This window comes from Phaethon aethereus, assembly GCF_964289735.1.
Source record: "Phaethon aethereus genome assembly, chromosome: 2".
Taxonomy (NCBI): Eukaryota; Metazoa; Chordata; class Aves; order Phaethontiformes; family Phaethontidae; genus Phaethon; species Phaethon aethereus.
Window position 1 is genome coordinate 110,609,599 of NC_138582.1, and position 21,652 is coordinate 110,631,250.

Consider the following 21,652-nt stretch of genomic DNA (forward strand, 5'->3'; position numbering starts at 1 on the left):
TCTCATCAGGAAGGATTATCTTTTCCTTTGATGGAAGGATACTGATTAGATCCCAACTGCTTTGAATGGTATTATGGGAACCTATACCAGGACAACCGAAGGCATCACCTCTAGTTAAATTTCATGCTCTTTCGTTCAGGTCTTCGGAGTGCTGCTGGGAAGTTGTTTCCTACTATGTATCAGCTGGACCTTGCCCTCATCAGTGGAAAATCAGCAGGAAAATTTTGAGGCCAAAATCAATGTCGATACATGTTTCTCATTTTAGAGGACAGCACTATTCTGCCCAAAAGATTTCCTCAGTGATCTCTCATGACACTTTTCTGTTTAATGAGCAAATGAATACAGGAGAGAGTTATACAATTACCTTTATACCTTCCTTTATAAATACAGTCCCTGATTTTGCCAGACTTTGGAAGACGTACAGAAACTAGGACATTAAATTTACTTAGGAACAAACAAACAAAAAATGGATTTCATATGAAAAAAAAAACAGTGGAATTATTTAAAAGGAAACAGTGGGATCCTGGTGGTACCTTCTGTTGGGAATACTGGAAACGTCTTTATCAGTGAAGTTCACATTCTCAGTGCAATGTCCGAAGCACTGTTCTGAAGCTCCAAATGACAGAGTTCTAGCTATAACTGATTTCTCCTATTTATGGCTGAATGGTCAACTTCTCCTTTAATATTAAACTCTGAAAAGTGATTTGTTATTTCTCTGCAACAGAACTAACTTCAACATGCTGCCAAGAGGACATCCTGGAAAATTATCTGTAGAATTTGCTTAGTTTAGAATGGGAGAACTTACTTTGTAAGTGATAAAATGCTTCTGGAAAAAAACAGCTCCATGACTATACAATAAAGGGCAACAAATCAGCTATTCTCTTGCTGGAAAGTTGTTTTGGAAAACCTCCTGTAAGTATCAACTCAGTGTTTAAAAGCAATCAAAACAGGCAAGCAGAATGCTAAGAATTACTACAGAATTAAGTAAGAATCAATAATTTTGAAAGTAACATTTTGCCACTACAGATATCCATGGTGCTTCATGTTTGAATACAGCATGTATTTCTTCCTATCTCATCTCAAAGAATAGGAGCTAATCAGGTCTTGGAAGAGTACACTGAAGAGGTAGTACAATGTGTAAAATGAATGGCGTGGTAAACTGGCACTAAGGCATGAACCTCACTGATATGTCCCACAGTACCGACTAAGGTGAGCCATGCCAGTCTGCTCATCTGGACCATCAGCTGACCTGGCGATAAGGTCAAGCCAGGAGATGAAGTCAGTGCGTCAGGGCTTGAATCAGTGCGGCACATGGCCAGGCACTGGCAGAGCTGCAGAGTAGCTCAAAGAGGAGAGGGGAAGTCTGAAAGCAAAGAGGTGGGGAAGCCATTGCTTATCATAGCTTTTCCTTACAAAGCTCTTCCCACACAGCTGTCAGATTCAAGGGCAGGCAGCTGCACCAAAACTGGCCCTAAGCCCAGGCAACCAAAGCCCTAAGGGCCATGAGAGGCGAGAGGCTGCACTCAGGACCCTGATGGTTGTACAGGGGTTCCCATGTTCTGCCAATGAATCGAGTGCTATGTAAGCTTCCTATTGCATTTCAAACATACAAAATACACACATTTTTTAACTGTTGAACTTCATTTACCTAAGAATTAGACTTAACCTCCTTGTATTCAACGCACACATTTCTGCTCCACTGTCATCATAACACTGGTTTCAGCAGTATTTTTCCTCTTCATTTAGAAAAAGCACGTTATGATAGTAGCTTGTATGCTTCCTTTTATGACTTGTAGCCTATCATTACAACCTGCTACACTGTTGGTGGACATAGCCTTTGAAACGCATTCCTTTCAGAAAATTGCCAGAACTCGGTGTAACAAACTTCAGGTCATGATATATGACATTTTTCATTGGTCAAACAATTAATTAACCATTAGTTCATTTCAAGAACAGCAAACATAGGTTGCTGGTTATTTTTTATTCCTGTGCAAGGGATGTATTTTGTTTTAATTACATCCTAAATGGGTAAAAGCAGATCTGTTACCGAGATGATGGCTGCCTCTGCAAATCTTTTAATGTGCAATTAAATTTTGGCCTTCAAATCCAAAACATACAAGAGCATTCTCACTCTTGGATTTCATTATTAACCCCGCTTGTCTATTAGCAACTGCCCTCTTCAAAGAAAGCCACAGAATTAAAGTTTTTAGATATGTCTGGTTCATTAAGTACTTACATTTCTTAGAAATTTCCTTGAGTTTTATGGTTCAGTAAATTCACTCTCAGCTGCCAAAATGCTGAGACATTCATCAGAGACTCATCAGATTCTCCTGCTCTTAACAGAACTTCTGTTGGAGCTTTAACTGGTGAAAATTGCTTTATTCTTTGTATGTTCTATGCCACAATAACTCATTTAGAAGTTGGCACGGTTTTTAAAAAGGACGCTGATTGTTTCCCACTGAAAATAGAGTAAGCTGTATTATTTGTACCCTAGCTTCACCTCTCTTCACACTGATTTGTCTTCCCCATGAAAAGAGAACACCTAACACGACCCTGTACATTCTCCTCGACACAGGAAGGTGAAACAAGAATGAGCAGGAACCTCACACAACTCCCTAAAGATGTCACTATAGTGACATGGAGGAGACCACTTAGTCACAGGACACAAGGAACTACAAGGCTGAAGTAAAAAAATCCTGTGTTTATTATGTTGGAGATAACTGCTGGGTCAAAGAGGTTGAGAACAAAGTTCTAACTCTTAATATTTGATAGAGAAAGAACTAAAGGCCTTGGAGAAAACAGTTTCAATGGAATATACAACATCCCTCAGCCTGTAGCATTTATTATTGCCTCTTCGACAGTCTGTATTCCCTCAGTCTTCAATGAAGAGTATAAGACAAGGGGATTCTAGAGCAGAAGTCTCCCAATTACCTTCTAAACGATATTCTACATTAAGTGTGGTAGAAGTCCATGGAAACTAGCTGGCAGACCTGGTTAGCTAAAATAGATGATCATAACTGGTGTGAAAACACATCTCACTCTGCACAGAGTGAGGCCAGACTGGAAAGAGATTAGGATGGAACTGCAGAGAGGGAATTGCAGGCAACTTTGCGAAAAAAATATTATATTCAACGACTTGAGAAAGGAAAACAACCTCTGTTACTATAAAGAGCCTGCCTGACAAATGCTGAAATATGTCAATTTTTTATAAGAAATTAATATCTTCTCTTCTCATCTAAAAGAATCTCAAAATTTTACTCATTGAAAATCATTACATGCTAGTGAATGCCAGTGTGCTCAGGATTAGCAGGGTTAAAAAGGAGTTGTGCATTTGAAAGTTTTAACATTTTTAAGTTTTTAAATGTGATAAAAGTCTTGGTGTATGGACAATACATACTAACCTTAGGGCTGAACACAGAATATATAGCTACCCGTGTTAATGAGATTTAGAAATAAAATATGGGAAGTTGTGAATTTCACAGGATCAGGTGGATTTTAGCACTTCAATTATTTGAGTGAAATAGAATATATACATCATATATTTCTCATCTGTGAACACAGAATAGGCTGGATCTAACAGGAGAGATTCACAGAATCACAGAATCACTAGGTTGGAAAGGACCTTCAAGATCATCAAGTCCAACCATTAATCCAGCACCACCATGTCCCCTAAACCATGTCCTGAAGCGCCACATCCACACGTTTTTTGAACACTTCCAGAGATGGCGACTCCACCACCTCCCTGGGCAGCCTGTTCCAATGCCTGACCACCCTCTCAGTGAAGAAATTTTTCCTAATATCCAATCTAAACCTCCCCTGGCGCAACTTGAGGCTATTTCCTCTTGTCCTATCACTAGTTACTTGGGAGAAGAGACCAACACCCTCGTCGCCACAACCCCCTTTCAGGTAGTTGTAGAGAGCGATAAGGTCTCCTCTCAGCCTCCTCTTCTCCAGACTAAACAACCCCAGTTCCCTCAGCCGCTCCTCATAAGACTTGTGCTCCAGACCCCTCAGCAGCTTCAGTGCCCTTCTCTGGACACGCTCCACCACCTCAACATCCTTCTTGTAGTGAGGGGCCCAAAACTGAACACAGTATTCAAGGTGCGGCCTCACCAGTGCCGAGTACAGGGGCACAATCACTTCCCTACTCCTGCTGGCCATACTATTCCTGATACAGGCCAGGACACTGTTGGCCTTCTTGGCCACCTGGGCACACTGCCGGCTCATATTCAGCCGGCTGTCAACCAGCACCCCCAGGTCCCTTTCTGCCGGGCTGCTCTCCAGCCACTCCTCCCCAAGCCTGTAACATTGCATGGGGTTGTTGTGGCCAAAGTGCAGGACCCTGCACTTGGCCTTATTAAACCTCATACAGTTGGCCTCTGCCCATCGATCCAGCCTGTCCAGATCCCTCTGCAGAGCCCTCCTACCCTCCAGCAGATCAACACTCCCACCCAACTTGGTGTCATCTGCAAACTTACTGAGGGAGCACTCAATTCCCTCATCCAGATCATCAATAAAGATACTGAATAAGACCAGCCCCAGAACCGAGCCCTGGGGAACACCGCTTGTGACCGGCCGCCAGCCGGATTTAACGCCGTTCACCACAACTCTCTGGGCTCGGCCATCCAGCCAGTTCCTCACCCAGCGAAGAGTAAACCCGTCTAAGCCACGAGCCGCCAGTTTCTCCAGGAGAATGCTGTGGGAGACGCTGTCAAAGGCTTTACTAAAGTCTAGGTAGACAACGTCCACAGCCTTTCCCTCATCCACTAGGCGGGTCACCTGGTCATAGAAGGAGATCAGGTTGGTCAAGCAGGACCTGCCTTTCATGAACCCATGCTGGCTGGGCCTGAGCCCTTGGTTGTCCTGCAGATGCCCTGTGAGCACTCTCAAGACCAACCGCTCCATAATCTTCCCTGGTACAGAGGTCAGGCTGACAGGCCTGTAGTTCCCAGGATCCTCCTTCCGGCCTTTCTTGTAGACAGGCGTCACATTGGCAAGCCTCCAGTCTTCTGGGACCTCTCCTGTTAACCAGGCCTGCTGATAAATGATGGAGAGTGGCTTGGCAAGCTCTTCCGCCAGCTCTCTCAGTACTCTCGGGTGGATCCCATCAGGCCCCATAGACTGGTGGGTGTCCAGGTGGCTTAGCATGTCCTTGACTGCTTCCTCCTGGATTATGAGGAGTACATTGTGCTCTCCATCCCCGTCTTCCAGCTCAGGGGGCTGAATACCCTGTGGATACCTGGACTGGCTATTAAAGACTGAGGCGAAAAAGGCATTAAGTACCTCAGCCTTGTCCTCGTCCTTGGAGACAATGTTCCCCGCCATATCCAGTAGGGGATGGAGATTCTCCTTGCCTCTCTTTTTGTTGTTAATATATTTGTAAAAACATTTTTTATTATCCTTTACGACTGAGTAGCCAGATTGAGCTCTAGCTGGGCTTTTGCCTTTCTAATTTTGTCCCTGCTTGACCTAACGAGATCCTTGTACTCTTCGTGAGTTGCCTGCCCCTTCTTCCAGCGGTGATAAACTCTCCTCTTTTCCCTGAGTCCCAGCAAAATCTCCCTGTTCAGCCAGGCCGGTCGCCTTCCCCGCCAGCTCTCCTTACGGCACATGGGGACCGCCTGCTCCTGCGCATTTAAGATTTCCTTCTTGATTGCACAATGCAGATTTGACATATGCAATTTTTAAATAATAGCAGGAGAAATGGATAGAAGATTATATACCTTTATTTCAGTAGTTATGAAGATGATGAAACCTGGATATTTTATCATCAACATTACAAATGTCATCCACTGGTTATCAGCATTAATTCAAACATAAAGGCATGATGCAGTTAGTGCCTAACAGCGCCAAGATCATTATGAAGACAGATGTTGGGCTGAGGGCACATTTAATTAGATTAGCTAGCTACATTACTGAGTGAGATACTATTTCTAGTTGCTCTAACAAATGGCTTCAGAATGTTGCTAACCACCCATTCTTCTGCACGTTGCTTTTAGCAAATGATGCATTCATTTGTAATCCCACAGTACACACATACTTTAACTTCTTAGGCACTAGAATTTGGCCTCTAAATAGGATTGGTGGTAGCAATTGTGAAAAGGATGTGGAAAGATGTCTCAAATAAAATCAGGCTGTAATTCCATTAAGAGTAAAATGAGAGAAAGCAGTGCTTTGTTCATGATAGATTTTTGCACAAAGGCTACTTTCAACACTTATCTTCAGGAAAGATGATGGTGAATTCTAGCTAGAAATTTCCACTTATTTTGCTGCTGCTTTCAGTCTATTTACTTACCTACCAACCTTCATTTAGAAGTTTGTGACTATAACTCAGAGCATAGTGTTTCCACATCGAATCAGACTAGAGATCCGCCTGGTTCATAATCCTGCCTTCTGCAGTGGGTAGTTGCACGTTATGGAAAAATGGGTACTACATGAAAGGCATGTTGTAGAGTCCTCATTGCCTTGACATCTCCTGCCTGCTTCTGACAGCTTATGCATTTATCATGGAGGGAAATCTTCAGCCACTATAGATACTATTCCATTAGCACGAAAGCTCAATATGGACACATAAAAACTGAGGTAGACAAAGTTGTAAGAATTTTTTGAAATGCTACCTTGACACTTGAAGGCTATTCTAAATAACGTCATTTGTGATAGTTATTGGACAGTACCTTAACCTTTTATGACTCTTTTTTTCAAAGAGAAAACACATTCAAAGTAAAACAATATGGGCAGAAAAACACTGCTTTGTATCACAGAGCCATGCGCACCTACAGCACTGCTTTGGCTTTCAGGTAAGCCTTTTAATCCCCACATCAGGAAAGCAGATAAGGTTAATGGATGATGTATTTTCCTAAGCATGTTTCTCAGCTTGGTAATACTGCCCTTTAAAATATGAAGCACACTCTCTGAAGTCATATAAATAATAGTTTACCAGAGACCTTCAAAAAGGTGGTTGATGCCCTTGCCTTTGGCTGTATTTTCTCGACTGTGTCAGATAGGAACAAGAAGACATAGCTCTGCAAAACAGGTGATTAAAACAAAAAACAAAAGAAAAAGTATCTACCACCCCCACCATCAAGTTTCTTCCATGAATACAAATGAAACTGATGGAAACTGATACTGATGGATAAGGATGATAAACCATTCGAGTAATGCACTACAAAGGGTAATGCACAAAATAATGCAGTTATCACTGCACATTCTTTTGTAAATTTTCTAAAGAAGGCATGCACTGTTCTGTCAAACGAAGGCAGGACTGTTTTTTGAGTTTTCCTCTTGACATTTGCAGACTGTTAAGTCCTACCAGAAAGTAATTATTGTTATTCAACCTTGTTTTGAACCTTGGGCAGGGTAGTATAGCTTTTATTTCTATCAGGAAGTGCTGCTAACCCTCATTCTATTTTTGAGCTTTATTTCTTGCTTTTACTGTAACAGATGCCAGCTTTATCGGAGTCTTTCTCTGAGGAAAGCTTTTAAAGCTTTTTTTAGTGTTATGATTCAGTAACTTATTTCTTCCAACAAGCTTTTCAGGTATGTGTATGAACAGATTTTTTTTCCAGATTCCGAAGTAGAAATCAGTTGGAAAAAAATTTTGAGTGGTGAAAACATGGCAGAGATTGAAGTCTACTTTAAAAATACATAATGACTCATCTTTAAAGAATGACAGCACTCCTACTTGCCTAGTTCTTTCCCTCACAGTCTCCTATCAAATCAATTCGAGTCCAGAGCAACAGGATCCTCAAAACTACAGGATTGCATCCATGGCACACAGTCCCAGATTCTTCTAGTCAGATGAGAAAGATTTTCTCCTTGTTTATGCTTGGTTTATACTGCTGACCTGAATGGTGTTTTTGCAGGATATTCCACAGTATGGCAGAACAGGATCCAGCCCTCGTGTTCTATCAGCTGCAGGTGGCCAGATGATGGCAGGGCTCTGCTGGCTCTGTGGTCTCTGGAGGAGAAAAGAGGCGAGGCTTCCCCATGCCAGACACAGCTGGCTCCAGTGGTGCCACCGCAGGGCATGGCACTGCCCCTCAGCCTCAGATAGGCGTTTTGGGAAAAGAGCAGCTAAGAAAGGGCAGAACGCTGCCTGGCATGAGGGTTGAGGGGAAAAAGGGGATGGGGTCAAGGCGAACGTGTTTTAGGTTTTTTTGTGTTTGTTTCTCACCATCCAACTTTATTTTAATTGGCAATAATTTAAATTAATTTATCCTAAGTTGAGTCTGTTTTGCCTGTGACAGTAGTTGGTAAGTGATCTCCCTGTCTTTTTCTCGCTCCAACGAGCTTTTCTGCCCCTGTCCTGTTAAGGAGGAGTGAGACAGCAGCTGGGTGAGTGTCTGGCAGATGGCCAAGGTCAACCCACTGTAGGTGTTTAAATCAACAGAGCCTGGAGAAGAGAAGGCTCCAGGGAGACCTTACTGCAGCCTTCCAGTACTTAAAGGGGGCTTATAAGAAAGATGGAGACAGAAATTTTAGCAGGGCCTGTAGCGGTAAGACAAGGGGTAAGGGTTTTAAACTAAAAAAGGGTAGATTTTGACTGGATATAACAAAGAAATTTTTCACAATGAGGGTGGTGAAACACTGGCATAGGCTGCCCAGAGAGACAGCAGATGCCCCATCCCTGGCAACATTGAAGGTCAGGTTGGATGGGGCTCTGAGCAACCTGATCTAGTTGAGGATGTCCCTGCTCATTGCAGGTGGGGAGGTTGGACTAGATGACCTTTAAAGGTCCCTTCCAACCCAAACTATTCCATGATTCTATTATTTTACTTCTGACACCAATGAGAATTTTTAGTTGAACAGTAAAAATAGTGTAAACAGTGTACAGTAAACATAGTGTAGTAAAAGCTTTGTTTATCCTTTAATGAAATTCATATAAAGTTTCTGAAAAGGTTTAAAACACATCATTTTCATTCATGATGGAGAATCATTAATAAAGAAAAGGAAAAATATTACTGGTGTCCAGAGACTAGTTATTTCACCCTTGCAAAACCTTAGCTTGCTCATGTAGACTGTACATTTAAAAAGAGGGGTAAAATAGGAGATGGTAATTTTTATTCCATTATACTTGTAGAAACTTATTTTTAAAAGATGATGAAAATACTTGAGGACTTGAGTTTGAAATATACAGAAGAACTATAGTTATTCTCAACTTCAACTGGGCTTATAGGTGCTCAGTGCCTTGAAAAATGCAGCTCTCACCATTATATTAGTTAAAATAAATATCTGAAAAATATTTCGCCCGTTAATAAAATGTATAATGTTAAGGTGTAGGATGACTAGCAAAGTAGAAAAAATGCCTTGGATGGAAAGAACTAATAAACATAACAGAGTTGAGCAACAAGGGCTTGAAACTAAAGTAAGTTGGAGTGGGAATGATGTTGCATCCCCTTAGAATATAACTAAGGATTTGCCTAAGAATATTTTGGATCATAACTGAACATTAAAATAATTCTATTCACAAGGAGTGAATACCTTCATCAAGCTATATCAAAAGAAGACAGCTCTGAACTCTGCGGTCTGATGCCATTTACATCACACTGCCCCCCAGATTCCTTGGGCAACAAAAGTGATAGAAAACAGAGAAAGAGTATCTCCCTGCTAATACCATCTGTAACAGTTATGGTGAGAAAGTATTTATGTATTATCTTTATAGCTGAAATTGAGAGATATTAATTATGTAGTGACTGTATGTGAGTTTCCAATCATGTTTCATATAATTTAGAAACAAATAGCACATGTGCTATTACTCGTATGAATTAATAAAAGACAGGAGTAATTAAACACAGACCATATGAAAACTATGATATGCTGTTTGGGAATCTCAAAATCAACAAGAAAAATTTAATTGAATGTGGAAATAGGTAGCAGAAGAAATACCTGTTCAGAGTAATCAACAAGACAGAATCTGCATATGTGTCAGCCTAATAACAGAAAAATTAATTTGCCTAAAGGGAGTGTTTTCTTAAGTTAACAATCTGAAACTGAACACTGCTACATTGTTATTATGGCTTTATCCCTTACTCTGTTGTGAAGAGTAGTAATTCATACTAAGAACCACTGGAAGACAACTTCTATAAAGGATGGCAATTCTGTTTGAATCTTTTGTGATATTTATGCCAACAAGTGTCCAATCAAAACACTGATAAATCTTTTGGGAAAAGGTCTGCTGGATTTCAGGAATGTCTTCCACTTTACTACGCCTCTGCTTTCCAACAGATAGATGTAACACAGACATAGGGATCACAACCTTCCCCTGTGGGACTTCACAACACAAAGACATCTGCAAACAAAGTGGTGATGGAGGGTGTTGCCTTTACAGAAGAAAGCTCCATAAAGAACTTCAGCTCTCAAGCAAAAGCAGCCCAGTTCTGCCAGCTCTGCTTGCAGGACAGGTTGGAGATTAACCCACCAGATAATGGAGGCTAGGTGATGATACAGGTGAGTTCTAATTGAACACTTTAATTAGGATCTACACAAAGTGCTGACGTGGTCTTGGACTGCACAGGGCTATAGCCAGCTGAAAGGGGCCCTTCAGAAGACTTCACCACGTCCATCCTGAATCAGACTCTCTGCATGCCTTGTGCTGCTCCAGCGTTTTGCTGGGAAGCAGCTCAGGCAATCAGTGTTAAGGTATCTGTAGAAAAGGAGAGGAGATCCGAGGGCAAAAGAGGAGGTGGTTGTGAGAGGGCAAGCAGTCCAGAACAAAACTGGATCCCACAGGGACCTTACGAGATCACAGGATTGGCAGGGAATACAATGGGAGTATTTCCTGGTTAGGAAATTTTGGCATACACAGCATGGAGAACTGTGATTCCACTACAGTGATACCACTGTATGTTACCTGTCACTAGCTGTTAAAGACACTCTTTTCATCACTTGTGTATAGAAAACACATAGTCAGATAATCTTCAGTTTTCGGTGAATGTTTCCATATTAGAAACTATGCTATTGAGGATCACTGCAAGCAGACAAACAAAGGGTCTCAAGCACAGAGAAAAAAAATTCACAAGCAATTGTGCTGACAATTATAGCTTTATATGAACGAACCTCTAAAGGATGTGCTTTGCTTCAGATGGATACATTTAAAAGGGAAATTTTAAGGAGCTTATCACAATTACTTATGCATAACATATGCTACTTTAGACCCAATTTAGCCTCCAAATACCAGGATTTAGTTCACATGGAACAAAAAAAAAAAAAAAAAAAAAAATTACACCTACACACTAAGAGAGGAAATGGGCAACATGATGAAATCCTGAGCTCAGCAAGGTTAAGGACAGAATTCCACCAGCATATCTCAGCTTCCTTCCCCTTACCTTTTAGTTGAGACAAACCAACCTATTCCTCTGTTCTTAGTTAATTGCATATCACTTTTTCTGTAACTGCAACAGGCTGCTTGCTAGGCTTCTATCCTATTCTCTTAGATATGAATAATGTAATACTTCATGTCACTAATAACATCAGAATTGTTGCACACAGATAAATACCAATACAGATTAAATAGAGAGGTACTATTGTTTTCATAAGATTTGCTTTTTTTCCCCTAGAAGACCATAAGTAAGGAAGGATGTTATCACTTCATTCAAAAACTACAAATGTAGTAACCTACATGTTTAATAGATTTCACTGCTCTGAGGTTATGCCAAGCGCAGATGATCATCTGGTGATTTAACTCATATAGACAAATCACATTGTTGATTTTTTTCCTTCTGTTTCGTCAGAGTTCTCTGGATATTAAAATACCCACAGGCAGTTTCAAAATACCCACAGGCATCTTGCTTAGCTACAGCTTGAGGTTTTGGAACAAAGTGGTGCTGTACAGAGCTGCAAAACGTATAATATGTATATAGAAAAAAAAATGTCATTTCGAGGTATTTCAACCTGTAAGACATATGCTAGGTGTCTAAAGCTGACACTGGTGAAACAGCCTTAATGTTCCCATGAATTCTACACAAGAACTCTCTAGCAGAAACACATTGCTTAAGGCAGTCCTATATAAGACAGTGGTCTGAAAGATAAATGGCCTGAAACTGATGATTTTTCCTAAGTACAAGTGATTACAGCATAATTTCATAAGCTGCTAGCAAAGACCTTAGAGTCCCAATGAGCTGGAAAGCCATGAGTTTTCACACTTTTACTCTTCTGACTCTCTCCCCCACTCCCCCATGGCGGGGTGAGCAAGCAGCTACGTGGTGCTTAGCTGCTGTCTAGAGTTAAACCACAACAGTCATTTTTGGCGTCCACTGTGGGCCTCAAGGGGTTTGAGATAAAAACAGGTTTGATCGGAATGTGCTAGATCACATTTATAGCTGTTATTGCTGTTTAGGTATTAATTGTCAGGCTCCTATCGTTGCCATAAGTTTGCTTTCCTTACGTATATTAGAGCCTAGTGCTTATTAGTGGCTGCTTTTTGCTTTTGCTGCTTGTCGTACTGCTGCCCTGCTTATCACCTTACTCTGCTGTGCCTGGGAAGATTTTGATAACAGCAAAGGCCTTGCACCTGGGCTGGCAGATGGCCGGGGCATCGCTGCTTTTTCTGTGCTGCTGTACTGGACAGGCTGGAACTCCACTGTGAACTCGAGTCGAAGGGACTGTGACCTGTGGGTGAGTCCACGTGGGAGCGGGACACTCCGAAGCATCTGTGACTGTGCATAAGCCCATGCCAGAGCAGGTACATCTTGAAGCATCTGTGGCCATGGTTATGACTGTGCTGCAGCAGGTACACCTTTGATGGGGTTGTGGCACAAGAGTAAGTCCACGCTGGAGAAGGTACATCTCAAAGCATCTGTGGCCATGGATAAATCTACATTGCAGCAGAAATCTATGTTGTTTCTACCTTGAAGCATCAGTGGCTGTGCATGAGGCCATGCTGGAGGACCTCAAAGCATGTGGCCATCAGTAAGACCTCGACAGTGCAGGTACATATCTGGATGGACTGGAACTATGGGTAAGGCCGTGGTGGAGCAGTTTTACTTCTGAAGGGACTGTGGCTGTGGGTAAAGCCACGCTGAAGCAGGTATATCTCTGAAGTCATTGTGGCCCATGGAGGAGGCCATTTTAGAAGAGGTGCACCTCAAAGTGACTGTGACTGTGGATAAGTCTAAGCAGCAGGTATAACCCTGGAGAGACTGTGGCTCATGGAGGGGACGGCAGTCTGTGGGTAAGTCCAAGCCGGAGCAGGGGCAAGGGGAGGAGTTCAATGCAATGTTAAACTCTATGGTCCAGTCCAAAGGGCAGGCCCAGGGGTGGAGACTGTAATGAAATACCTTTAAATTGTTGTAACACATGATTTGAGTTGCAGGTTATAGGAACTACTATAGCAGGAACCACCTGAGCTAATGGAGGAAAAGCCTTACAAGCAGCAGTGCAAGTGCAGCAGTGACCTGCCCTGAGCTGGCTTTTGTGCCCAGTAACTCCATGCAACACACCACTTCTCCTGTCCTGAGTGACCACCATAAGAGATGGAGCTCAAAGTCATGGACTAAATGAACTCAATGGACATTTCATGGACATTTGTGGACATTACACAGACACTTCACAGCGATGGTAATCTACGTATTATATAAAAGGATGTGAAGGGGGCTGGTGGTTAATGAGGTTGTATTGGGTAGTGTGGTATCTAAGCGTGACATAAGTGGTATGGCATAAGGGGTGGATACTGTCCTGGTTTTGGCTGGGATAGTTAATTTTCATCATAGAATCTAGTGTGAGGCTGTGTTTTGGATTTGGGATGAGAAAATGTTCATAACGTTCTGATGTTTTAAGTTGTTGCTAAGTAGTCAAGGACAGTCCAGCTTTTCCTGCTGGCCTGCCACTGAGAAGGCTAGGGGTGCACAGGGAGCTGGGAGGCGACACGGCCAGGACAGCTGACCCAGGCTGGCCAAAGGGATATGCCACACCATATGATGTCATGCTCAGTATATAAAGCTGGGGTAAAGAAGAAGGAAGGGGTGGAGGGACGTTCAGAGTGACGGCGTCTGTCTTCCCAAGAAACCATTACGCGTGATGCAGCCCTGCTTCCCCGGGGATGGCTGAACACCTGCCTGCCCATGGGGAGTGGTGAATGAATTCCTTGTTTTGTTCTGCTTGCGAGTGCGGCTTTTGCTTTACCTGTTAAACTGTCTTTATCTCAAACCTTGGGCTTCCTCACTTTTACTCTTCTGATTCTCTCCCCTGTCCTACCATGGGGGAGTGAGTGAGAGGCTGCATGGTGCTTAGTAGCTGACTGGAGTTAAACCACAACACCCAACCAGTAACATAAGTAGACACTGTGACTTAATAAGGCCTGTTTTCCAAACTGGGAAGAAAAGTATGAACATGTCTAAATGAACAGCAAGAATTGGCAAGATTTTCTAGGGTAAGTGGCAAGAGATAGTCTGCACTTCACATCACAGGTCACTTCCAAGGAATGCAGGAAAATGGTGCTGGAAAGTGTCAGGATGCTTGCAAAACTGGTGGGAGAGAAGACAGCCTGTGTTACGTTGCTGAGGTGCGAAGCTACGGTGATGGTACCATCCACAGCAGAGCGCTGTAGGGCAGTGCACAGGGGCATTTCCCTAAGCGGGGGAACCTCAGAGGGATCCAAGAGAACCACCAGGAGCCCGCAGCTCATGTGACTGAGGCTGAGGAGATCTCAGAGGAGCCAGAAGCAACAGCAGCCAAGCCCTCTCCCTGTGTATGAAAGAAGCCCTTAGGGAGCACTAGCGACCAGGGTGTGGCAAGGCAGTGCGCTGAAGCTCTGAAGCTCTGCCAGCTCAACCAGGGAGCAATGGTATCCACTCGGCAGAAAGCCATGACATCTCTAAGCTCTGCACCCACCCACCACCAGCACAGCTTCCCAGACATAGCTCCAGTGGGACCATGCTGCCACCCCAGTGTCAGGCTGCAGGGTGTGCCCTTCTCTAATACCAGTCTAGCATATATTATATACATTATACATTATACATTATATTATATATATTATACCAGCTTATCACAGCAGCAGTGAGCACACCTGCGGGAGGTGCACCCAGGTAGAGGAACTCCTCTGCTTAGTGATAGAGCTCCGAGAGGAGATGAGTAGGTTGAGGAGTATCGGAGGAGTGAGAGAGAGACAGACTTCTGGAATTGCACCCTACCTTCCCTGAGACAGGCCCAGCAGGCAGACAGGATGCACAATACAGAGGATTCCCTGTCCTCTCTCCACCTGGCTGAACACAGTGACTTAAGGGACAGGGGCAATGGCGAAAAGTTCCTGGCTGGCGCAGCAGGTGTGTCTCCTCTGTGACTACCCCCCTTCCCAGGTGCCCTGGCAGAATAGCCATGAGGCTCTGCAAGTGGAACTGAGCAATAACAAGGATGATGGTTCATCTGGCTTGGAGGTTGAGTCAGCCTACACCCTGCATCAAAATTGCTTCCAGAAACCAAAAAAGACAGGTCATTGTCATAGGCGACTCCCTTCTGAAGGGAACCGAAGGCCAATAAGGGGATGGCCTACACAGCACCTGGCTTGCTGGCATCAGATGGGATTAACCTTTCTCAAAGGGGGAAGAGGGTCTTTGCTCGCAAGCTAGACTTGAAGGGGGAGTGGGATAATGCCAGGTTTACCCATGACAAGCTGTGGGATGACATGCCAAGGTTAGAGGGGTGGGATGCTAGCAAGGCCCCTCAGCCTGTTGCACCAGCGAAAGACCTCAGAGGAACTAAAGGGTGCTCCTCTAAGAGGGTGACATGGTCAACAGCCCAGTTGAAGTGCCTTCTATACCAGTGCATGCAGCATGCGCATCAAACAGGAGGACCTGGAAGCCACCGTGCTGCTAGAAAGCTATGACCTGGTTGCCATTGCTGAAACTTGGTGGGACAAATTGCATGACTGGACTGAAGCTATCGATGGCTACAGGCTGTTCAGAAGGGACAGGTGAGGAAGGAAGGCTGGAGGCATCGCCTTCTATGTCAAGACATGGATAGAGTGTGAAGAGCTGTCTCTGAAGAATAGTCATGAGCAAGTTGAAAGCTTATGGGTAAGAATCAAGGACCAGGGCAACAAAAGGAACCTTGTGGTTGGTGTCTACTACAGGCCGCCCGATCAAGGGGAGTCTACTGATGAAGCCTTCCTACTCCAGCTACAGGAGGCATCACGCTCGCAAGGTTCTTGTCCTGCTGGGGGAACCTCAACCACCGTGACATCTCCTGGAAAAGTAGCACGGTGAGCTGCAGGCAATCCAGGAGACTCCTGGAGTGCATGAAGGATTACTTCCTATGCCAGGTAGTAGACAGCCCTACCAGCAGGGACGCGATACTGGACCTCCTGGTCACCAACGCATGTGAGGTAGCAAGGAGGACCCTGGGAAGTACCGACCTGGCAGCTTCACCTCTGTGCCTGGGAAGATCATGGAAGAGATCCTCCTAGAAGCTATGCTAAGGCACATGGAAGACAGGGAGGTGATTCGAGACAGCCAGCATGGCTTCACCAAGGGCAAGTCCTGCCTGACCAACCTAGTGGCCTTCTATGATGGAGTGACCACATCAGTAGACAAGGGAAGAGCTACAGATGTCATCTATCTGGACTTCTGTAAGGCCTTTGATACGGTCCCCTATAACATCCTTCTCTCTAAATTGGAGAGGTAAGGATATGATGGGTGGACTATTTGGTAGATGAGGAATTGGTTGGATGATCACATCCAGAGGGTAGTGGTCAATGGCTCAATGTCCAGATGGAGACTGGTGACGAGTGGTGTCCCTCGGGTTTGTTTAATATCTTCATCAATGACCTAGACAGTGGGATCAAGTGCACCCTCAACAAGTTTGCAGATGACACCGAGTGGTACAGTTGACGAGCCTGAGGGACAGGATGCCATCCAGAGGGACCTGGACAAGCACGAGGAAGGGGTCTATGTGAACCTTGTGAGGCTCAACAAGACCAAGTACAGGGTCCTGCACCTAGGTGGGGGCAACCCCTGGTATCAATACAGGCTGGGGTTAAAGGGATTGAGAGCAGCCCTGCTGAGAAGGGCTTGGGGGTACTGGTGCATGAAAAGCTGAACGTGAGCCGGCAATGTATGCTCATAGCCCAGAAGACCAACAACGTCCTGGGCTGCATTAAAAGAAGCGTGGACAGCAGGTCAACGGGGGTGATTCTGGCCCTCTACTCCACTCTGGTGAGACCCCACCTGTAGTACTGTGTCCAGCTCTGGAGCCCTCAGCACAGGGAAGACATGGACCTGTTGGAGAGGGTCCACAGAAGGGCCACGAAAATGATCAGAGGACTGGAACACCTCTCCTATGAAGAAAGACTGCGGTTATTCATCCTGGAGAAGAGAAGGCTCCAGGGAGACCTTATTGCATCCTTTCAGTACCTGAAGGGGGCTTCTAAGAACAATGGGGACAGACTTTTTAGCAGGGCCTGTTGCGATAAGACATGGGGTAAGCATTTTAAACTAAAAGAGGGTAGATTTTGACTAGATATAAGGAAGAAATTTTTCACAATGAGGATGATGAAACACTGGCACAGGTTACCCAGAGAGGTGGTAGATGCCCCATCCCTGGCAACATTCAAGGTCAGGTTGGATGGGGCTCTGAGCAACCTGGTCTAGTTGAAGATGTCCCTGCTAATTACAGGTGGGGGGGTTGGACTAGATGACCTTTAAAGGTCCCTTCCAACTCAAGCTATTTTATGATTCTATGATTCTAAATCCTATAAAAAGGACAGGAACCATGATAGGAGCTACAACTAGTGTATAAGAAAAAAGGTAATATTCCAGTCAATATAGCTCAAGGAAGGCCAAAATTCAGCAAGCCTGATTGAACTCCTGTGGAATCACAGATATAGTTAACAGAAGTGAGGGTGTCATAATACAGGGCCAAGTGCTTAGCTTAGTTACACAAGACATTCTTTAAAAAAAAACCAGCAATGACAAAAAAAGTGATGAGCTAACAATTCAAATGCTTCTGTGATAGACCTGGATAGATCTGTTACCTATGCAATAATAGGATCTGTTCAAAATCAAAATGCATAAAGTTCCTTGAAGGGTCATCTAGCTAGACAAAAATGTTGTTGATACACTTGTATGATTACACGACTGTTTGTAACTGCTGGGGAAAGATGCTATGAAAATGTACAGAGATCTCTTGGTAAAATGAGCTCATTGAACAGTTTACATTCTAATACGTGTAAATGCAAGTTCTTTGAATAAAACCTTTAGTTAAAAGGACAGTAGTGTGGAATCCAGCAATGGCGAAGTCTAGATTTCTTCAGATAAAACTTAAACTCGAAAACTGATGTTTCATGTAAGAAAGGCCTTATGAGTCTTGCATGTGTAACAGGAGAAGGCTGTAAAAAGAAGACAATTTGCTTAATCGTAAAGGATTAGAGAGACCTTTCCTTAAATCCTGTACCTAGTTCCATCTGCCACACTCAAAATTTTGTCATGAGCAAGAAAGAACACATCTTACAAGTGGAGGTAAGAATTTCTTGTCAGTCCAGTTCGTGTTTAACAGTATAATAATTCAAATTGTCTAATTAATACAGAATATTTCCATTAATAATAAAGTTAAATTTGTTATCCAAACCTTCCTAGTACCTATCCTTCTTCTTGATCATTATCCTTACCTCCCCCCATCTGTCTGGGATGTCAGGATGAAATTTCAGTTTTCCTTAAGAAGAATGGAGGGAATAGGAGCTATGATAAGGTCCTTGCTGGGAGGACTCTGCTGTTTATGGTGGCAGGGCTCCATCATCAGTGTTAGGGCCCCCTGGGGCTACTTTTATACATTTTCAACTACAGTCCTTTTTCTCTGGCATTTTTCTCTTTCTCTCTCTGGCACAACAGCCACCCATACCTGCAGGTCATGCAAAGGGCTATTGTTTGTTACCTGTGGACTTCAGGGTCTGTCAGCCCTTCACTTGTCTGTAGGATTCACCAAGCTGAAGCCCATCCAGGTCAGGCACCAGTCAAGTAGCCACTGGCAACTATTAACCAAGCTACAACTAGCTCAGGCCAAGGCAAACCCAGACAAGTCCTGAGACTCTGTACTGTCAGGTCAACACAAAGCCTGTGGCTGTTCACTAGTAATGGCAAAAATCATATGTCTGGGCTACAAGTTCACATTAAAAACAAGAAAAAAGGAGGACAAATTAGAAAAGGTTAGAAAGAACTATATGAGTTTGGGAAATCACACCTGTTTGCCACAGTCTATAGAACTTACACTTATTTAGTTTATTCACAGAAGCTTCTGGTATGTATGATGAAATTTTTGAGGAGGACTTTTTTTTACTTTAGGTACAGAAGTGGTAATGAGATCTGAACGCTCAAAGTTGAAGCTAGACAAATTCAGGCTTGAAATAAGATACATGCTTTTAACTGTGAAGAAAATTAACCACAATTATCTGAAGGGTACAATTATCTGAAGTTATAGAAGACTTTCTATGTCTTGAAATTATTACATGAAGATTGTCTTTAAAAAATAGAAAAAAAAAGCAAAACAGTAGAAGGTATCACTGATGATTCATTCATTCATTCATTCATTCATTCATTCATTCATTCATTCATTCATTCATTCATTCATTCAACTTTTTATCTTCTGCAATGCAAGGTGCCATCTCTGGAAGTGTTCAAAAAACGTGTGGATGTGGCGCTTCAGGACATGGTTCAGGGAACCTGGTGGCGCTGGATTAATGGTTGGACTTGATGATCTTGAAGGTCCTTTCCAACCTTAGTGATTTTGTGATTCTGTGATTCTGTGCTTCAGATAAGTGATCTTAATGGACTGTTCTGACCATAATCTACGGCAATCTTTTCTGTTTGGTTCCCACAGAGTGACTTAATTTGCCTATAATTCTAAGGAGATATGTCTTGGAAAATTTAGCAAAGTCCTCAATTAATAGTATCCCTGTTCAGGTTTTCAAAGGTCCAGATTTAAAACCTTAGAAGGAAAGACAGAAGGGTCTATAGCATGACCACGTATATCCTAATGCACTTGAAGGATATCAAAGTACTTGCTCTGGTAATCAGCCATTCACAGTTCTCACAATCTGCAAGATAAATGAAAGAATAATTGTCCTGTGTAAAAAAATGCCATGCACTAAAAACTACTGATGGCAGGTAGGTTACTTTTTACTTTATTAAAAGTTTTCTTGTTTTATACAAAGATCACATGAAGATACCTGTGTATATTCCTATGACAGACTCCCATCAGAATCTTTTTCCATTGAATGGCATCATCAGTACATTCTAGTAGACAGCATTTTATGTGACTTTATGAATTACACCACTATAGTTTAAAGGAATTAGAGCAAAAGTCCTGAATAATCAGAATGTGAGAGGAAAATAATGACCCAGAGGATAAGTGGACAGCATAATCAGTATCTGTCAAAAAATTTTTTGTGTGTCTTCTGAACCCCAAGCTAGAAGTAAACTATGAAAATGAACATAAGCCACCTCAAGTTGACGTTTATATTTGAGCTCATGTTTTATAATATGACAGAGTAGCTGGGACCTTAGAAATATAGATGCATAGGCTAGATATGACACTTTCTGTATTTCTATTAACATGTCTTTTTATCCAGTATTTGCTGAATGTCATTTCAAGAATCTTGACAAATATTTATCAGGTAAACTGATAAATATGACTAATCTGTTATTTTCATTTCTGCCAATCATTCTGGAGGCAAAAACATGATATCCTTTTAAAAAGTTCATTTCATAGTGTTTGTGGCCTTTCTGTCTGCTCTCTGTTTAAAGGCCTTTCCTGCTGAAATCTTACTGACCCAAGCCTACCATTTGCCTACAGCTTATTTACTATATAATAAAAGTATTTAGAGTTCATTTATACAGGAGCTGAAAATTGATAATGAATACTCTATGACCACTGTTCATATTACCAAACTAGCAGTTAGAAGCACATTCAACATGACAAAGAAAACAATTTGTAGCCCCTGTCAACAATCACCTACTCTTGAGGCAGAGTAGAAAAGTTGATCTAAAGAGTCTTTCCAGAAAAAAGAGAGATTTATCATCAAATATCAGCACCAGAGCTCCTAAGGTCTTTCTTCTTTGATGTAGACCTCACAATTTTTCCATGTGCTCTGCCCAATTAAAACTGTAACAGGAACAACATGGACTTACAGAGTAGGCTATTTTAGACATGCACAAAATTGCAATGTGTTTTACATAAAGCAACTTGTTCCCTGTTTTATGGTTTAAGAGTGCGGTAGAGGGCCAGGACCAAGCTTTGGGGTTTGGGTTTTTTTCTCACTTAAACAAACATAGTTATTGATCATATAGGATTCACTGATGCAGAAAGCCTTTTTTCTTTGCCATGTACAACACTCCACCCTCTGCCCCAAGGATTTAGCTTGTGCTTAAATCATTTAAACAGCTACGTGGCTTATATCTGTCCAGTTTAAAAAGCTATTAAAAAGTCAATTTACTGTTCACCCTGACCTGAGATTTCTATAGCTACAATCCACTGTCACTTTCTACAGCAAAACTAGTAAAATCCGTAATACAAATAGCAGTACTGCCTAGACAAGATAAAACACTGTTCAAGCCCTTCAAACTGTTTGGCAAGCATTGCTTACTGGTTCCAGTTCTGCTTTTTATGCCTGCAAACACTTTGCTTTTTAAAGTTCTACACATTCCCCAATGCCTTCACTACTCACTCTCTT

General features: G+C 42.7%; 1 protein-coding gene across 1 annotated transcript in view; it reads right to left on the minus strand.

Annotated features, from left to right (window-relative positions):
* Window positions 1-21,652, minus strand: part of CNTNAP2 (contactin associated protein 2) — a gene marked incomplete at its 3' end in the record, with an annotated part of 1,307,043 nt that overhangs the window by 506,962 nt on the left and 778,429 nt on the right. The window lies entirely within an intron of this gene.